Below are 19,520 nucleotides of genomic sequence, written 5' to 3' on the forward strand. Positions count from 1 at the left end.
CAAACTAATCTGTGATTACAAGAATAAACAGAAAATACGAACTTTGTTTACCATAAATGACCGAATCTTTTCTTTCAATTATTTCTTAAAAAGTAAGTACTATGTCTCCTACATTGCTTCTTATTGGTGAAGGTGGGTGAGGAAGACAGAAATCAGAATCCAAGTTTATTCCTCTGAAGAAGAATTTGTGCGAAACTAGTCAGAAATAAACTTGGATTCTGATTTATGTTTTCCTCACCTACCTTCACCAAGCTGTCACAATACCTCAACATTGCTTCTTATACAAGGCAGTGGGCGGGATACAGGGATGACCTGTCATCCACGAGGGGCTAAGATGAGAGGGGGAAAGGGTGGTGAATGGGAGTGAAAAGGGTGGGAGTTGGTACGCGGCGCCTTTGACTTGGCTACCTCCCTTATAAGTGGGAAAGAGTTCTTGGTATATAGACAGATGGACTTGTTAAAAAACGGTAATCTTTTCGAAGAATTAGCGCAAGATAGATATATAAGAATCTTTATAGTAATATAAAAAATATTCCTAGGAAATTGTATTGATTTGTTAAATTTCAAACGATGTTCTTCCGACAACATTAAATTTATGTGTCATTTTTTATAATCTACTTGTGGATAAAAATGGCTACTAATCTATTTACACTGCTATTAGTTGTGCGAATTATACCTAATAATTTTAGCTAATGTTGTAAATACATACATACATATTATATATATATATATATATATATATATATATATATATATTATATGCATATATACAGGGTGTTTCAGATTATTTGAAAACCATTTGTAGGTTTCTCAGAAGTTTCCTATTGAAACTAACTCTAAATTTACTTTGTAGTGGGAACGTGTATATTTGTAATATCATATAAAGATGTACAGATGTAATTGTGTGAAGCCATTTAGCGGATTCTTGCTAATGGATTTGTATTCACGCAAATAAGCGTGCCTGACGCCAAGGGAAGCAACAGTATTTTATCAACCGTGGGCGTGAGCACACGTTCGCTCTGTATCGTGTTATACTTTTGTATTGATAAAGCTTTTATTTATTTGTTGTAATTTTCCTTAACCCACCATTGTAAGTTTTGTTTTTTGCAGATGATTGCATAACAATGATCTTGACAACAAAACAAAAAGTTTTCTGTGTAAAGACACTACAAGACCTAGTCATAAGACTGTTCAAATCAAGTATATGCGTCAAATTTTCAAGCGGATTCGAAATTCTGAAGCCTATTGAAGTGTAAAGGATCGTAGGAAGGCTACAAAATCACCTACTGTAGCTCCTGTTATAGTCCGCACACCTGAGAATGTCATCGTGATTATTCAGGATTTTGTGGGCCGAAGCCCGAGCAAATCTCTGCGACGTGGGAGTCAACAACTTGGTATTTGATATTCTTCAGTTGGACGTATTTTGATCTCTGACCTGAAACTCTATTCTTATAGGATTCGGATCAAACACCAGCTCACCCAGGCTGATAATGAGAGAGTCACTATGTGTGGGTGGTTCTCTCAATATATTAAGGAAAATGAAAATTTCCTGAACAACGTGAGTCTTTCGGATAAGACCCACTTTCTGCTGAGTGGCCATCTTAACTCCAAAAACTGGGCTTTCTGGGGGCATTCACAACCCCCAACGTATTGCTGAGTGACATTTACATTCAAAGTGCACTGCATGTTTTTTACAATATCATTTATCCCGGTGCCAATACCGTAAGCAATTTTAACCCCGCTTTAGTGAGAAATTGTCCTATCTCACCCGTGAGTCTAGAGTTGGGGACAGACAAAAACCCACTGCTGTAAAAAAAAGAAAAAAAAAAGAAAAAGGACAATTAAGGCAACCTTCATCAGTTTGCATCCATTTAACAACCACCGTGATGGATTTGTCAAGTTAACGAGTATAGCGAGCCACTTGGTTTTCTGCGAGGCCGAGCGGAAGTGCGGGAGGAGCGACGGTGATCGGAGAGAAACGGGATAAGCTGGCAGTATTTAAGCTGTCATTCTATTTCTTTGTGTACACTCTGAAAAAGTCTTTCTAGGAGGAAACATCAGTAATAAAACTCCAATGGTTTTTGGCGTTTACCTCGCCACCCTTCCACTCATTCTGTCTTGCGTGCTTAAAAATACATATATTTATATATATATATATATATATACATCTACACTGAATGGTTCCCAGCGATCAAGTGATTTTAATAAACCACAAACAACTTTTAATTCCAAGCCATCGCAATCGAGACTGAAGAATCGCTCGATTGAGAAATTTTGTTGGAAATTGAAACGTGGACGAGCCGAGGATTCAAACCCAGCTAACCCGTAACAAAGTTACAGTGACTTAAACCAATGCGCTATATATATTTATATATATACACATATATACATACACAAAGGATTACACACACACACACACACACATATATATATATATATATGCAATAAAAACATTAGGAGCGTGTGTTCACAAATGCATAAGTAACCACTAGGAAAAGTAAACTAATGAAGCAGAGCGCTTTCATATAATTACATCGTCAGTGCAGATACAAAGAAGGAATTGTATCTGCACTGAAGATGTAATTATACGAAAGCGCTCTGCTTCGTTTGTTTACTTTTCCTAGTGGTTACTTACGCATATATATATACATATACTTACGCATAAATATATACATATATATATATATATATATACGTATATATGTGCAGCGGCCATGGGGTGAAAAGGGTGGTTAATGGGTGTAGTGAGCGCCCTCCCCAATCTCGATAGTCAGATTGATTATGAGATCTCATGGTTTTATGCTGTCAAGTGGTCGAGCGGTCTAAGGCGAGTGTGTCTTGGGAGTTTACTTCAAGATGCAGCGGGTTCGAATCCCGTGCGCTACTGTCAAGGAGATTGTCTGATCGATGTCGCTGTTCACTAGCGAATTTCTCAAATATATATACATATATATGTATATATATATATACATATATATATATATATATATATATATTTAGAGAGAGAGAGAGAGAGAGAGATTGATATAGATACTGATAGATAGCTATACACACATGTTTATTCCGATAAAAGACTTGGTAAGTTGAGAGGATACTAAGAAGAGGAAACAGAAGACGATGTAATTAAGTCTTTGTTCATTACGGGGAACCTCCTGATACAGTTTCAGTCCTTTCATTGCAGTGACGAACACCTTGTGGTTTTTATTTTGTTTCTGCGGATGAGAAGAACGACCGGTTGGATTAGAAGAAATTCATCATCGATCCAGACCCCACTGTGACTCAAAAAGTTCATTAAATTAAATAAACTCATTCAGTGAAAAATAAATTGCTCAAAATACTTCAAACTACTGACTGGGTCAAGAACGAGAAGTGTCTTTATGTGATTTCACTACTTTCAAAACATTTCGTTCGTGACTTTTAGTATTTGATTACCTTGAGTGAATCTTATAGAAAACTTTGCAAGTGGATCGCAATTACTATGGCGGAGAGAAACAAATCATGGTCTGATATTATACTTTAATCTTCGAGTAATCTTACATCTATAGACCTGGATGGCTGTTGATGTTTGATGAACTTGCTGGATATTAAGGAATGCTATTTCTCCGTCAATGTATAAAGTCAATGAAAGAAAAAAAATACAGACACACACGTACACACACACACACACACAAACACACACACACACACACACACACTTTCAACGAACGGACGGCTTGACGAACGCTCTGAAGAAAAGTGCAGATTGAGGATACCAACGCAAAGAGAAGTGCCTTTTTGTATTTGCAGGGGGGGGGAATTGCTCGTGAGGTAGTGGGAAAGTAAGGAAAGAGGAGAGGGAGAGGGATTACTGGGGAAATGGAAGATAATGAGGATGTGGAGGACTTGGCCCAGGCAGACGGGCGGAAGATCAACATGAAACGACCACCGGATGTCGAAATGGCAAATAAAAATGTAAAGATTAGAAGTATAGAGAGGAGAAATACAGTAGAAAGTGACGAGAATATGTTCCAGGGATTTAAAGAGGGTGGGGGGGACACAACCCCCCCCAGACTGATAAGACTAGAGGAGAGAGTTGATAAGGTGATCGAGGACTTGGAACGTAAGTTAGGTAATGTAGGCTCCATTCTACAAAGAATTGAAAGATTGGAACAACTAGAGAAGGCTAACAGAAACTTAACTGAAGAAGTAGAGGACCTAAAAAGACAGTTAGGAAATGTAAAGGAGGAGAATGAGAAATTGAAGAAGAATAGTAATGAAAACAGTGAGAAAATAGCTACAGAAGCTAAAAATTGGAGAATAACTCAAGAAGGGAATAAGGTTTCATTCACTGACATAGTCAAACAGCAATTGAAAGAACATAATGAAGACTCAGTTATTAAAGTGATGAGACAGAAGGAGAATATAGTAAGAGAATTAGCTGACAAAAAGAAATGTATAATTATATTAGGAATGGAAGAGAAACATAACCCAGATAGAACCGCAAGAATCAAGGAGGAAAATGAAAGGGTAAGCAGTTTATTAAAATTAGTCCAGGAAGATGAACCAGAAATTATAAAGGAAATTGAGGAAAAATTCAGACTCGGAAAATATAGTACAGATAAGACCAGACCAATTAAGATTAAATTCAGGTCACAAACAACGGCAGAGAAAATTCTATCCAAGACAGGGAAACTAGCAACAAATGATCAATATAAAAAGGTATGGATAAAAAGAGAAATGAATAAGGAGGAAAGAGAGGCAGAAAAGCAGAAAAGAATTGAAGCTAAGGCAAAAAACGAGGAAAGAACGGAGTCAGAGAAAGAGAGATTCTATTGGAGAGTAGTGAACATGAAAATAAAGCAGTTCGACATACTAAAGAAAAACATAAGGGAAACAGAGAACACAATGGAAGTGGCAGAAAACTAAGAGTGTCTTACACAAATATAGATGGATTGATAACAGGATTGAATGAACTGAATGATTATTTGAAAGAAAAAGAACCGGACATAATGGGAATTGTAGAAACAAAATTAAAAGGCCCACTACCACCCAACAGTGTAGGACATGATACATACAATTATTGGATTAGAAACAGAGAGAAAAAACAAGGGGGTGGAGTTATGTTCCTGACAAAGAAGGATATAAACGTGAAAGGTGTCATATATGGAAAGAATACAGTAGAGATGATTATGATAGAAGTGGAAGACCGAGATAAGAAGAGCAGAAAATTTGTGATCAACTATGTGCCTCCGAAAACAGCCTCATGGGGGGAGAATGAACATAAAAGTATGTTAGAGGACACAAAGATAGCATTAACTAAGATAATGGAAGACGGAGGAAGAATAGTTATGATGGGCGACTTTAATTGCAAAGAAATCTGCTGGGAAGAAATGACAGTAAAGAGTGGTGATGACTCATGGGGAAATGCTCTACTTGAGATGATTACTGACCATTCAATGACACAATGGATACAAGAGAACACTAGGTATAGAAATGAAGAAGAACCATCGAGGCTAGACTTAATAATTACATCTGAACCTAGAATAGTGGACAAGATTGAATATAAAACACCAATAGGTAAAAGTGACCACATATTGATTGAACTGGAACTTAATGAAGAAAAATATATGAAAAGAAATGAACAATATAGAAAAGGAAGAATGATGTATGAAAAAACAAACTTTGATAAAATAAGAGAATTCTTCCAACAAGAAAACTGGGAAGAAATATACAAAGAAGAAACATCAGTGGAAGAGAAATGGAATATTTTGACAAAAATTTACAAAGAAGGAGTGGAAAAGTATGTCCCAAGACAAAAACAAGAAAAAGAATATGTAAAATGCTGGTACAACAAAAGTTGTAGGGAGTTAAAAGACAAAAGAGACAAAGCCTGGACCGGATGGAAAAAAGACAGAAGACCTGAAAAATGGAAAATATATACTGGTTATAGAAATGAATATGTACAAAAGTGCAGAGAGGAAAAAAGAAAATATGAAAAAGATGTTATAGAAAAGTGTAAAGATCAACCAAAACTATTCTACAGATTTGTAAACAATAAACTGAAAAACAAACAAGACTTGGAGAAATTAAGACAAGGGGGAGTTGAATACACTGAGGAAATGGAAATGGCAGAAATTATGAACAAACATTTTAAATCAGTGTTTACAAGGGAAAATATACAACCTGAAGAGATTGAGTGGAAGGAAAAAGTCCCCCCTATGGAAGAAATAGAAGTAACGAAGAATGAAATATTGACACACTTGGGTAATTTTGATGTCAGAAAATCGCATGGGCCAGATGAAATAGCAAACTGGATTCTGAAAGAATGTAGGAATGAACTGGCAGACAAAATACATAGCATAATAAGCAGTTCCTTAAAAGAAGGAAAAGTTCCAGAAGATTGGAAAAAAGCAAATATAGTACCTATATATAAAGGAGGAAATAAAGAAGAACCTACCAACTATAGACCAGTCTCTCTAACAAGTACAATAGCAAAAATATGTGAAAGAATTATCAAAAGTAGATGGGTAAAATACTTGGAAAAAAACAACGTACTAAATCCAAGGCAATTTGGATTCAGACAAGGACGATCATGCGTCACCAATTTAATATGTTTCTATTCAAGGCTAATAGATATAATACAAGAAAGAGATGGATGGGCTGATTGTGCATTTCTAGACCTAAAAAAAAGCTTTTGACAAAGTACCACATAAGAAGTTGCTTAAGAAATTAGAATATGAAGGAGGAATACAAGGTAAATTGCTAAATTGGATGGAAGACTTTTTGCAAGAAAGAAAAATGCGAGTAGTGATAAGAGATCAGCACTCAAAATGGAATGAAGTAATAAGCGGTGTCCCGCAGGGAACAGTTCTGGCCCCAATAATGTTTGCTATATATATTAATGATATGGATGAAGGAATTGAAAGCTATATGAGCTTCTTTGCAGATGATGCAAAATTACTGAAAAGAGTGAAAACTGAAGAAGATTGTGAATCACTACAGAGAGATCTAAATAAAGTACAAGAATGGAGTAGGAAGTGGGAGATGGAGTTCAATACAAAAAAGTGTAGTATAATGGAATTTGGAAAAAGCAAAAACAGAATAACAGGATCATATAATTTGGGAGAAGAAGGAATAAAAAGAGTAGAAAATGAGAGGGACCTGGGAGTCATTGTTATGAATAATATGTCACCTGAGAAACATATAAATAAGATTTTTGGAGAAACTTATAATTTAATAAGAACAATCAAAGTGGCATTTACATACCTGGATGAAGAAATGGTGAGGAAAATCCTAGTCACCCTGATAAGACCAAGATTGGAATATGCAGCAACGATATGGTCACCAAGTACAAAAAAATGTATAAAAAAACTTGAAAGAATACAAAGAGCAATTACTAAACTGGCACCAACACTCTCAAAACTATCATATGAAGAGAGACTACAAAAACTTAAACTACAGACACTAGAGCAAAGAAGAGAGAGAGGAGATTTGATAGCTATTTACAGAATCATGAAAGGCATAGAAATTACTGATAGAGAGAATCTGATAAAATGGGATGACAGAAATACAAGAGGACACGGAAAGAAAATAAAAAAAGACAACTATAGAAGAGATTTGAAAAAGAACAGCTTTCCTCACAGAGCAATAGACAGTTGGAACAAGTTAGATGAGAAAGTGGTGTGTGCAAAAACAATACATGAATTTAAAAATAGTTTAGATAAAATGAGATATGAAGACGGGACCTCACGAGCATAGCTCCCCTTCCCGTAAAATACAACTAGGTAAATACAACTAGGTAAATACACACACACACAGTGGTCATTTGTCTTTTGGAAGACCGATGTATCCTCCATCAAGTATTTTGTTTGTGACCTTTCATTTTAAATACCGGCGCACGGGGAAAAAAAAGATAAGTAAAGAATAAAAAAAAGATTAATAAAATGGAGCAAAAAAAAAATCTATATGGCGATGATGTTACAAAATTTTCTTATTTTGGAAAGGCACACTGTTCACTCCCAGACAAGCGTCTTTGCAGATTACGCTGTTTCTGTTACCATTTAGTTCTCTGTGGCTGTCCTTAATGTTGTGCTTCCTGATGAGGAAAGTTGTTTTGTTTGGTTTTTAGCAAGAAACAAAATAAGTTAGATTTTATGTTGGGTGCATTAGTTACCTCTTCACGTTCTATCATGTTAACAGTGTTTGTCATTATTGATGTGTTTATTTTAAAACCTTTTGTAGATGTTGATGATATCTTTTTCATTGCCTTGGGCCGCATAAAAGAAGCTCTTCAGATTGTGCCGAATGAGCGAATGCCATGCCGGATGTCATCTGTATAGTACTGTATATCATACTTTCTATATATTGGATGCTCGCTGGCCTTGGATACTTGCTGGTCGAGCGGGTTAGAGCGTCGCTACTTGCGTTGGAGGTCGAGGTAGCGGCAATTTGAACCTTGCCAGGAATTAATGCAAAGTAGCTGGATGCCTTTTCAATTACCCCTTACCCTAACACGAAACCAATATTCACTCTATTTTGGATAACGGCAGACAATCACATTCTGAAAGATTACGACAACAAACACTTAATTTCTCTGGTAATTTTATACACACAAACACAGACACACACGCACATAAACACACAAAGACTTAACCGCGGTTAAATACCTCCTGGTGTGATATTTTCTAATGATTCAGATATTTGTTGTGAATTGTTATACCCATGTAAATGTTTGTTTGCATGTCACGTGGCACATGCATACGACTGAATCGAAGAAGAGGGGAAGGGTGGACAATTGGATGGAACCGTCTATCTTCTTCCACAAAAGAGACAAAGCGTTTATGGCAAGTCAACCCTTTCAGAGCCACCAATGTCTCATTCTTGAGACAATTAAGGACCTTCTTTCGACTGACAGCAGATTATTCCATTTCCCTCAGATGAAGCTTCAGGAGCAAATGGTAATGTGTATGTGGGTCTTCAGAAAAACGTCCTGTGTGTCCTTATCCATCCTCCTATTTTTCGTGAACGAACATATGCTTTTCGGTAAAGACTATGTATATAGTTAGTAAAATATCACCATGCCAAACCTCGTTACACCGAATTCCGGCTATATCGGCCCTATTGAGACCTATCGGTCGGTATATGCGGTGCAAGGTTCGGTATGGATGGCCTATAACAACCAAGCCTTTCCCTCAACTAGTTCAATATATTGAGGGTTTACTGTACTATATGAAAGAGGCTTTCTTCTGGATAAGACTGTGTAATTTGGTGGCCTCGGAATGAGAGAGTATATGAATGTCTGCGAGTAGGTGCTGTATTAAACGTTTTGTTGCGGAGTCATAAGCTCGTTAGAAAGTTCTGTTGGTTTGTGTATTCATCCGGGCGACTACCAGACGACCTACCCTGTCATAGGGGGACAAGAATACTGCCACCGTGTCCCCTGCGAGTCATGAAAGACGACTAAAATGGGGTGGAACAAGAGAACTAGGAATTACATCTCTTCATGTACTTTTCTCTCATATAAGGTCAGGGCAAAATATCTTTTTAATTGACCATCCCCTATTAAGGGAATGAAAGTCTTTGCTTGTATACAGAAGGTTAACGGCTGGTTTGGTGAGCCTGTTCTAAACTGGCGTCATCTTTATTACTCCGCGGGAAACCATTTACTAAGTACAAATCCAGACATACAATGCTCTAGAGTCTAGATAATGATCCTGATTTCCACCGGGCGATTTTATTCAGCTGAGGGAAAACCCTATACTACCCAAAGGGTCAGTTGTAAATTGTTGCCAGTTTTGTATATTTTAAAAGTATTTTTTTCAACCTTGCAGGAAGGAAAGTTTGCCCAGTCTGAAAATGTCGATCCTCTTCTCTGGTGTTGGCTCGAGCATGACCCACATGGCCGTTTTAAGAGTGCACTTCTGATGTTGGCTGAAGGTCGAGGGAAGTCGGACAAGAGCAGGTTTGCCGTTCTTGCAGCAGGCCAAGTAGTAACGCAGGAGGTCACGATCATCGAGTTCGTCTGCCTCTTCCTTGTAGTAGGGAACTTGTCCTGTGCACAGTTCGTAGAAAACACAGCCGAGGGCCCACACGTCCACTTTGCCTCCACTGTATGGGTGCATCTTCGTGGCAATCACTTCCGGTGCCATATACCAAGGAGTACCACCTCGAACTTTAATGTTTCTTTTATAGACATCCAGGGGCGTTCTTCGGGACATTCCAAAATCGATCAGCTTGACGATCTTGTGGTCTGCGCTGACAACGATGTTTTCAGTCTTGAGGTCCAGATGAGCAAAGTTCTTTGAGTGCACGTAAGCGACGGCTTGAACGAGTTGCTGGCAGTAGGACGCGACTCTGTCGCCCCAATCTTGGTAAGGCTGCTCCGCGTGTTTGATGACAGCGCTGTCGAGCGTCCCGCCCTCGCAGTACTCAGTGATTATGATGTTCACTTTGCCTTGGGTCGCCACATCCACAAGACGAACAACGTTGGGGTGAGTCAGCTCTGCGAGGGCTTGGATCTCGCTCAGAGATCCCTTGCCTTTGGTCGGGATCTTGGCGACGCAGATATTCCCCGTCGTCTTGTTGATGACCAATGATGTGATTCCATAACCTCCAGAGCCCAAAGAAGATTTAAAAGTGTAGTTGTCATTAAAATCATTGGTTTTGTTGCTGCAGCTATGGGCTTTGACTTTGGTCGGGTTAACGACGGGCTTCGAGGTTGCTCTCGAAGTGCCTCTTGACGACTGGCGGCTCTCGAGGCTGTTTCCCTTCTTCTTAGGCAACGATGTATGCTGGCGATTCTTGATCGAAGCCTCTTTAGTAGAAGAAATGTCTTCCGTCTTCCTTGCCTCCTGGTCCCTAGGAGGGATTCTTGGGGACTTGCTGGGGCAGTCTTCCTTTTCCTGAAGGTTTCTAGGGGTCAGGCAGCACTAACAAACCATTAATCTGATGACCCGGGCGACGAATTGACGAAGTCTGGCAAGTTTAAATTTTCGGAGTCGTGCCACCATTCTGTTGCGAGTCCTGCCTTGTGCCAGACACCAGTGTCTATCAGGGGTCAAAGAAGCGTTTGTGTCAGCGCCCACAAAAGTTAGTCTCAGATAGCCAGCAATTGTCCTCAATCAAGCAATGACATTTGCATTTTTCCATTCAAGAATTTTCATTCCTTTCCTATTTCTCTTGTGTTACATTTTTTGTTTTCTCATTTAGTTCTTATGATGTACCATGTCGATTAGTTTAGCGGCATGAAAGGATGATAATAGATATTTTTGCTGTGATGTGAGAACATAATCAAATGATTAATGAGACCTAACTATTAACAAACCCGATCAGGACTGAATCGTCTTATGCATCTATTTTGCCAACCGACGGACAAGCACTCTCTAACCATAGGCAGACTTCAGGATCCAAATGGGTTAAGGAAACTTATTCTCATTGGAATTTCTATCAATAGAAGAATTTGTGTATGTGTAGGAGTGCGTGTTTGTATTTTTTATGTATGTATTGTATGTGTACATAATAACATGTGTATTTGTATGTGCATGCCAATGCGTATGTGTATATACTGTATAATGTATGTGTACAGTATGTATGTATGTATGTATGTGTATGTATGTATGTATGTATGCATGTATGTGTATGTATATGTATGCATGCATGTACATATAATACATATATAGGTAGACATACATGCATACAAACATACATACATATAAACATGCATACATACATATATGTACACATTCAAACATATATATATATATATATATATATATATATATATATATGCATATATACACAAATACAAACTCACATTCATGCATACCCATATACATATATACCCACATACAAACATATTTACACTCATATATGCATATATGCTGTACGTACATACATACATACTTATATACGCACACGCATACATTCATGTATTATTACATGCCTGCACCTTACCATAATGTTTGTATCCCATGGGTGTGTATTGCGTAATTTCGCCTAACGCAGTTTCCCTTATCTCCTCGCCGCGCTTTTGCCTGCGGGAGGCAAGCGTATATAACGCATGTGTTATACGCAGTTATGGAGCCTACGTGACTGGCAATTCTAGGCGTTAGTGCATTCCTATTTTTGCTGTATGTGTACGAGCGTTTTTTCATTGTGTCTATTGTGTAAAAAATCCTATGGTTATGTGAGAGGGTTAGAAAGTATCTTATTTATTTATTTATTTATTTATTTATTTATTCATTTTTACGAAACATCACCTACCCATGGGAAAGACGAATAGCGGTGACAAATCATTTTGCCATGTGATTGTTTACATCTTGTGCCCTCAGGGCATCGGAGTCACCGTTGGTAAATATCGTAGTAATTCGTTTCCATATGAAAGGTATTAATATGTGTTTGTTACTTTTATGTTTGGTACCACATCACTACTAGTTTAACACCTTGGTGGCAAATGTGATCTAAGTGATGTTTTTTAAAAAGTAATGGAACGGTTTGGTGGAATATGTGTAACTTACTACCTGTTAACTCATAAGAACATAAGAATGAAGAGGGATGCAAGAGACCATAAAGCCTACACTAAGTAGTTCTATGTCCATTACCACCTGTCATCCCCATCCATAAAGAAGGTACATCCCTTTGACTTGGCTACCTCCCTTATAAGGGGGAAAAAGCTCTTGGTATATTGACAGATAGACTTGTTAAAAAACGGTAATCTTTTCGAATCATTAGTGGAAGATAGATGTATAAGAATCTTGATAGTAATATACGAAATATTCCCAAAAAGTTATACCGAGTTGTCAAATTTCAAAAGATGCTCTTCAGGTAATATTAAATTCAGGTGTTATTTTGCTATAATGTAATTGTGGATAAAAATGGCTACTAATCCATTTACATAGGTATATGTTCTACAAATCATACCTAATCTTTCTTTAGTAAATGTGATAAATTTATGCTGCTTCAATTATCCCGGTCAATGATATTTCCGGACTCGGTAATCTTTTTATCTAATGTTGACGTGCCAACATGCATACATAAACACATATATACATAGGTACATACATACATACACACAAAGACATACATACATACATACATTTCTACACACATACAAATTTGTTGTTTGATAGCCCACTATCCTGAAAGGTACATCTCATTGTAAGAGATGTATCTCTCTCCCTCTCTCTCTCTCTCTCTCTCTTTCTCTCTCTCACAAAAAGTCACGAGATCCCATTTTATTTTTTTCGAAGTTTGACTGTCAAGTGAATAAGATTGTTTGGCATTTTGCACAGTAGTATCCGTATACACTGTCCCACTTAAAGTGCCAGATGGTGTGTATATATATATATATATATATATATATATATATATATATATAGATATATATACATATATGCTTCAATGCTCGCTCGCTCTTTCCCTCTCTCTCTCAAAAAAAAAAAAAGTCACGAGATCCCATTATATTTCTATCGAAGTTTGACTGTCAAGTGAATAAGATAGTTTGGTATTTTGTACAGCAGTATCCGTATATACTGTCCCACTTACAGAGCCAGATGGTGTATGTGTATATATATACATATATATATACACATATGTGTGTGTGTGTGTGTGTGTGTGTGTGTGTGTGTGTGTGTGTGTGTGTGTGTGCGCGCGCGCGAAAAAAGCTGGAGTCCAGGAACCATGACAGAAAAAGTAAAAAGGACCTTACCCAGGAACAGGTAATTATGAGGTACACTTGACAAGGTTATCTCGCGGGCTGCTCCCATTCTCCCGTCACAGTTGTCCAAGTGACCAAATGTCTGGGATTTTTTCCCTGGCGTGGGTGTGGATGAAAAGTCCCCTCTCCCGCTCCAGGTCATAACCTTTCCTAGGTTCTCGTCTTCTGTCGGGTGTCTGTTCCACTCATCTTTTCCCTTGCCCCTCTGAGAATGGGGCATCTCTTTATGCTGGTTTCATCACTAGCCCATGCTTTCAAAAATAGCCGGCTACTTTTCTTCTTATTTTTGTACAAAACATCCACGAATGCCAATCAAAATCAGGGTAGATATTCGTCACAGTGAATATCGCCGAACCCGGGTCCCTCGTGTTCACTGCTCTGAGGAGTGCTTGCAGTCTCGTGGCCAGCTTTTCCCCCGTCTCTCCAACGTAGTGCGCGTTACAGTCCATACACTTCACCTCATAGACCGCCCCTCCCCTGCTTGGCCCTCCTTGCACTCTCGATCTCTGAGCTTCGTGAGAGCACCGTGCAAGGCGTTGCTTGGTTTATGTGCCACATTGACCCCATGCCTCCGAAGCAGTCTTACCGTAACCTCAGAAGCTCCCCTCACGTAAGGGATCGTCGTCACCCCTCACGTTGTTGGTTGTGGCGTCGCGCTTCGGTCGCTTTCCCTTTGTGGTGCCGCCGTCCACCTCTTCACCACTTGGATTGGGTAACCATTGGCCCGGAAAACCTTTCTCAGCCCGTTCTTCTTCTCTTTTACTAAGTGAGCAGTTGAACACACTCTCTCCGCCCTGCTCCACAACGTCTTCACCTTTTGTGACATGCTGGGTGGTTGCTCTCGCAATCCAACAAACGGTCGGTGTGCGTAGACTTCCTGTAAACACTTGTGGATGATGAGTTCTCGTTGAGCGCCATCAGTACATCCAGTAACTGGAATTTACCTTTCACCTCATTCTCCATCTCAAATTGGATAGCCTTCTTCTTAGAACTGAGGTGCGCGAGGAAATCGTCAAACTCTTCCGCCTACGAAAGGTTATGACCAGGAGCAGGAGAGGGGACTTTTCATGCACACCCACGCTGGGAAAAAAATCCCAGACATTTGGTCATTTGGGCAACTGTGACGGGAGAGTGAGAGCACCCCGCGAGGTGACCACGCCAAGTGTACCACATGTATTGCTTTTTTGTGTATAAAGGAGGATTAACTGCCTCTACAGTGTAAACCCTGACGATGATCCCCGGACAGGGTTGAAACGTTGGGAATAAGTTATATAAATATATACTCGTACATATACATACATACATACATACATACATATATATATATATATATATATATATATATATATATATATGTGTATATATATATATATATATATTAGACTGGCCCAGTTGTATAGGGGTGGTTTTTCATATTATTAATTTCATTGGTCTCACCCATGCAAATTGTGAGGCTAGCTATAAAAACAATTGTTGCCAAATTTGAGGTATGTTGAACGAGTTTTAGTAGTGCCACAAAGCCTACAAAGTTTAAGGTTTCTCAGTTTTTCCACACCACCCTTGAGGTAACTGAAAAAGGCGCTTTTTTATTTTTTTACGTGGTATCCCCAGGAGGCCTATTCCACAGTGTTTTGCAATGAACTGAGTTGTTTTTTATTATTATTCATTCATGCTTTTCTTCAATGCATGTTTTGTTGTATTTGGAAATTTATCTCTGTGATCTTCAACAACCTGTAGAAGGTACTGAAGCTGATCTTCATTTTTGGTAAGATGATTATTGTAGCTCTCAATCAAGGCTATAGCTCTCTCTGCATTGTCATTGGTGACATTCATAGTATTAGTATATTCTTTTGCAGCTTGAGAATCACTTTGTTCATTCTATTCAGACGGGTCTACTTCTAAGAAAGAGGAATCTAAGGACAACTTTGTAAAGAAAAGTCTACTGAATTCAGTCACGAAGTCAGCTAAAGTTTTGTCTGAGATGCTCACTTTTTCTCCCAGTGTGTACCGTTTTTCTGGATGCTGTGAACCAGGCTTCTGCAATGCCGACGCCATCTTTCTCTTCAAGGCTAGAGAGATACCTTCATCCATGAAAGCAAGGGACACCAATTCTTCACTTAGATACCATAAATGACGACCAAGAGCTCTGCTGGCCACAGAAGCAAGTTCCTTATCTTCACATATCTGAAGACTTTGCAAGTACTCTAAATCCTTGCGAGGTGCAGTAGATGCAGTTGAAGAAGTAAACCAGTTAGGAACGTAGTACTGCACGGCAAATTCTGCAAATCGCTCCATTGATGACTGCTCCTTCTTTGTCATTTTAAATTGTAGCTTGAAGAGCACAGTTTTAATTGAATAGATCACCTTTGCCATCCAACGTGCTCGATGCACTGCTCCAGGCTGATTGAAGCTGATGCCTGTTGTGTCACCTCCTAAATATGCCCCTGATAGTTGTAAAAGTTCTTTGTAATCTGCACGAGGATGATGACATTTCAACTGTTCATGGCAAAAAATGAGCACAGCTTTTTTCGAGGGAAGACTTGCACTATGTGCTTCATATGATGAAGTATTGATACTCTTCCATGAATTTCGGAAACGTTTGAATAATGGAATTTCTGGTCCAGATGAAGCACCAAAACACTTCTGAAATATATCAGACACTATTATTTCGTTAATATGATGCCTGCAAGCAAAACAAAGAAGACTTCTGTTTAGTTTTGTTTCTATTGCCACACATGCACCTTTCTTACGACCACTGTTACTAGCAGTAGTGTCAAAACACATGGCCTTAACGCTGTCTTTGATATTCCAATCTTCAAGACATTCCACAACTGCTGCTGCTATTTGATCACCTGTACCTGACATTAGTTTTGGTATTCCCAAAAGTTTAGAGTTGCCCCCATATATTTATATTTATATTTCTCTTACGCTAACATATGTGTAAAAATAAATGTTAGTTGTGGCACTATTAAATACAGTTATATTTTGCTGCAAATTCGCACATATTATTTATTTAACAAGCCTCATAATATCTGGGGGTGAGATAAAAGTTTTTCAAAAATTTACTTTTTTGGGCCAGTCTAATATACATATATATGTATAAATATATATATATATATATATATATATATATATATATATATATATATATGAAAACATATACACTGGATGGTTCCCAGTGATCAATTAATATCTTTGTTCAACCACAAATCACTTTTAATTCCATGCCATCGCAGTCGAGACTGAGAATCGCTCGATGGACGCATCCGTTGAAAATTGAGACGTGGACAATCCAAGGATACGAACCCAGCTAACCCGTAACAAAGTTACAGTGACGTAAACTAATACTCTTGATTGCGTATTGGTTTACGTCACTGTAACTTTGTTACACACACACATATATATATACATATATATATATATATATATACATATATATATATGTATATATATATGTGGGTGTATATATATATATATATATATATATATATATATATATATATATATATATATGTGTGTACGTATATGTATATGTATGTATATATATATATATATATATGTGTGTGTGTGTATATACATATATATATGTATATATATATACATATATAATATATGTATGTATATATATAAATATATATATAGATATATATAGATATATATATATATATATATGTATATGTATGTATATATACAAATATATATGTATATGTATGTAAATATATGTGTATATATATATATATACGTATAAGTATATATATATATATATATATATATATATATATATGTATGCATATATATATATATATATATATATACGTATACATATATATGTAGGTATATATATGTATATATATTTATTAATGTATATCTGTATATATATATATATATATATACATATATATATATATATATATATATATTTATGTATATGCATGTACATGTATGTATATATATGTATGAATATATGTATGTATACATATAAGCATGTATGTATATATGTAGGTATATATATGTATGTATACATATATATATATGTATATATATATGTATATATATACATATGTATGTATGTGTATATATATATATATATATATATATATGTACATATATGTATATATATGTATACATATATGAAACATCACTTCAAAACCATGCAGCCCTCTCCATGATGGCTGGTCCTACACGAGACCCATGTTGCTTTTCTGTGATACCGAGCAAAGTCAAAGACTCGATGCACTTAGGATTCTAAACACTTGGGAGTTGGACTTCTTTGGGACTCCTCCCATATCCTCACCACACTCCTTCAGGAGTTATTGCTGTTGTTTCTTTCTTGGAAAATGAAAAGAATCTGTCATGAAGAATAAGTTTCTAGAGCTTGGAGGTTTTACTTGAATCTCAAAAATCCTTTTTTAAGCAGAACCGACTGATAAGCTGCCTATAATAAAATGGTTGAGATTTTTTTTTTTTTAGGATGGCTGGTCCCTCTTAAAAATTAATAAAATCAACTGGCGGCAAGCAATTACTTTAATAGGAAGAAGTCAGGACTTCAAATAATATTTGGACTGATACAAATGTCCTACCATTAATCACAATAAAAAAAAAAAAAAATCCCAGCATCAGGATTAACTTGGTAACATTTTATTAACTGCGTTAATATCTGCCCACGTTGACACGTGTGTGTGTGTGTATATCAAATCAAGCAACGCAGGTGTCGTAGCACACGAATAAAATAAAACTTAAACCCACTCTCGGAGAAGGATAAGCTGAGATACAGAGTAAACCGTATATTTCGACCACTAGCTGTGGTCCTCTTCAGCAGTTAGAATTATAGGGTACATAGACAAGGGGTTATATATAGAGGAGGAAGTTACAGTGGGGAACTCAGTAAGCCTCAGGTCACTTGCCCTGAGTGAGGTCGGACGTTTCGTCCTGTGGAGATGAATTTATTAACTGTCATACTAGCAATGGCATCTGGTGACCGTTGACATTTAGAAGTATTATAATTTGGAGACTGTTTTATCAATGAGGACTCAATCATTTTTCTTTTAAAACTACAATGTGATTTGTATACTGTAGCTGCATTCTTCCAATCTATTCTGTGATCTAAAAGACTAGAATGAAGGAATACAGCCGAGTTTTCTTGGCCGTATTTTAAAGAATTTTTATGTTCTTTGATCCAAGCGGGTAGATCATGTACCGTTTGTCCCCAGTACACTTGATCACTATCGAGACATGCTAACTTATATACTTCAGGATTGTCCTTATTAGATGTGCTGTGATGGATATTTACTACTTTTTTTTTTTTAAATATTATTTTGGTAACCAAAAGTGATCCTAGCTTGGTTACTAGGTAATAATTCAGATGCGGCATGTATAGATTCATTATAAGGGAGTTTAATATTTCATTTTTCCCAGACACATTTTGTGTTGGAATTGGTTGTTCTAAAATAACTGGTTTTGGCTTAGTAATTGAGTGCGTACTGATTCAAGTTCTGAGTTGAGAAATTCCGGGCTACAAATCCGAAGAGCTCTTATAGGCCCGAGGCAATAGTATATTTTATATTATCCGGATGATTACTGAAAAAATGTAAATAACTGCCCGTATGAGTAGGCTTCCTGTATACTGCAAATGAAAAATTTTCTGAACATCTGATCATTAATATATCAAGAAAAGGTATTCATCCTTCAATATCCCATTCTACTTCAAATTTAATGTTATGTGCTAAATTATTGAGACTATCAAGAAAAACGTTGAAAGAGCCCAATTTGTCATCCCAGATAGTGAATACATCATCGACATATCTATATATGTATATATAGATGCATA

Source organism: Oratosquilla oratoria, chromosome 12 (genome assembly GCF_046742065.1).
Source record: "Oratosquilla oratoria isolate Oo_2021 chromosome 12, ASM4674206v1, whole genome shotgun sequence".
In the NCBI taxonomy this organism is placed as follows: domain Eukaryota; kingdom Metazoa; phylum Arthropoda; class Malacostraca; order Stomatopoda; family Squillidae; genus Oratosquilla; species Oratosquilla oratoria.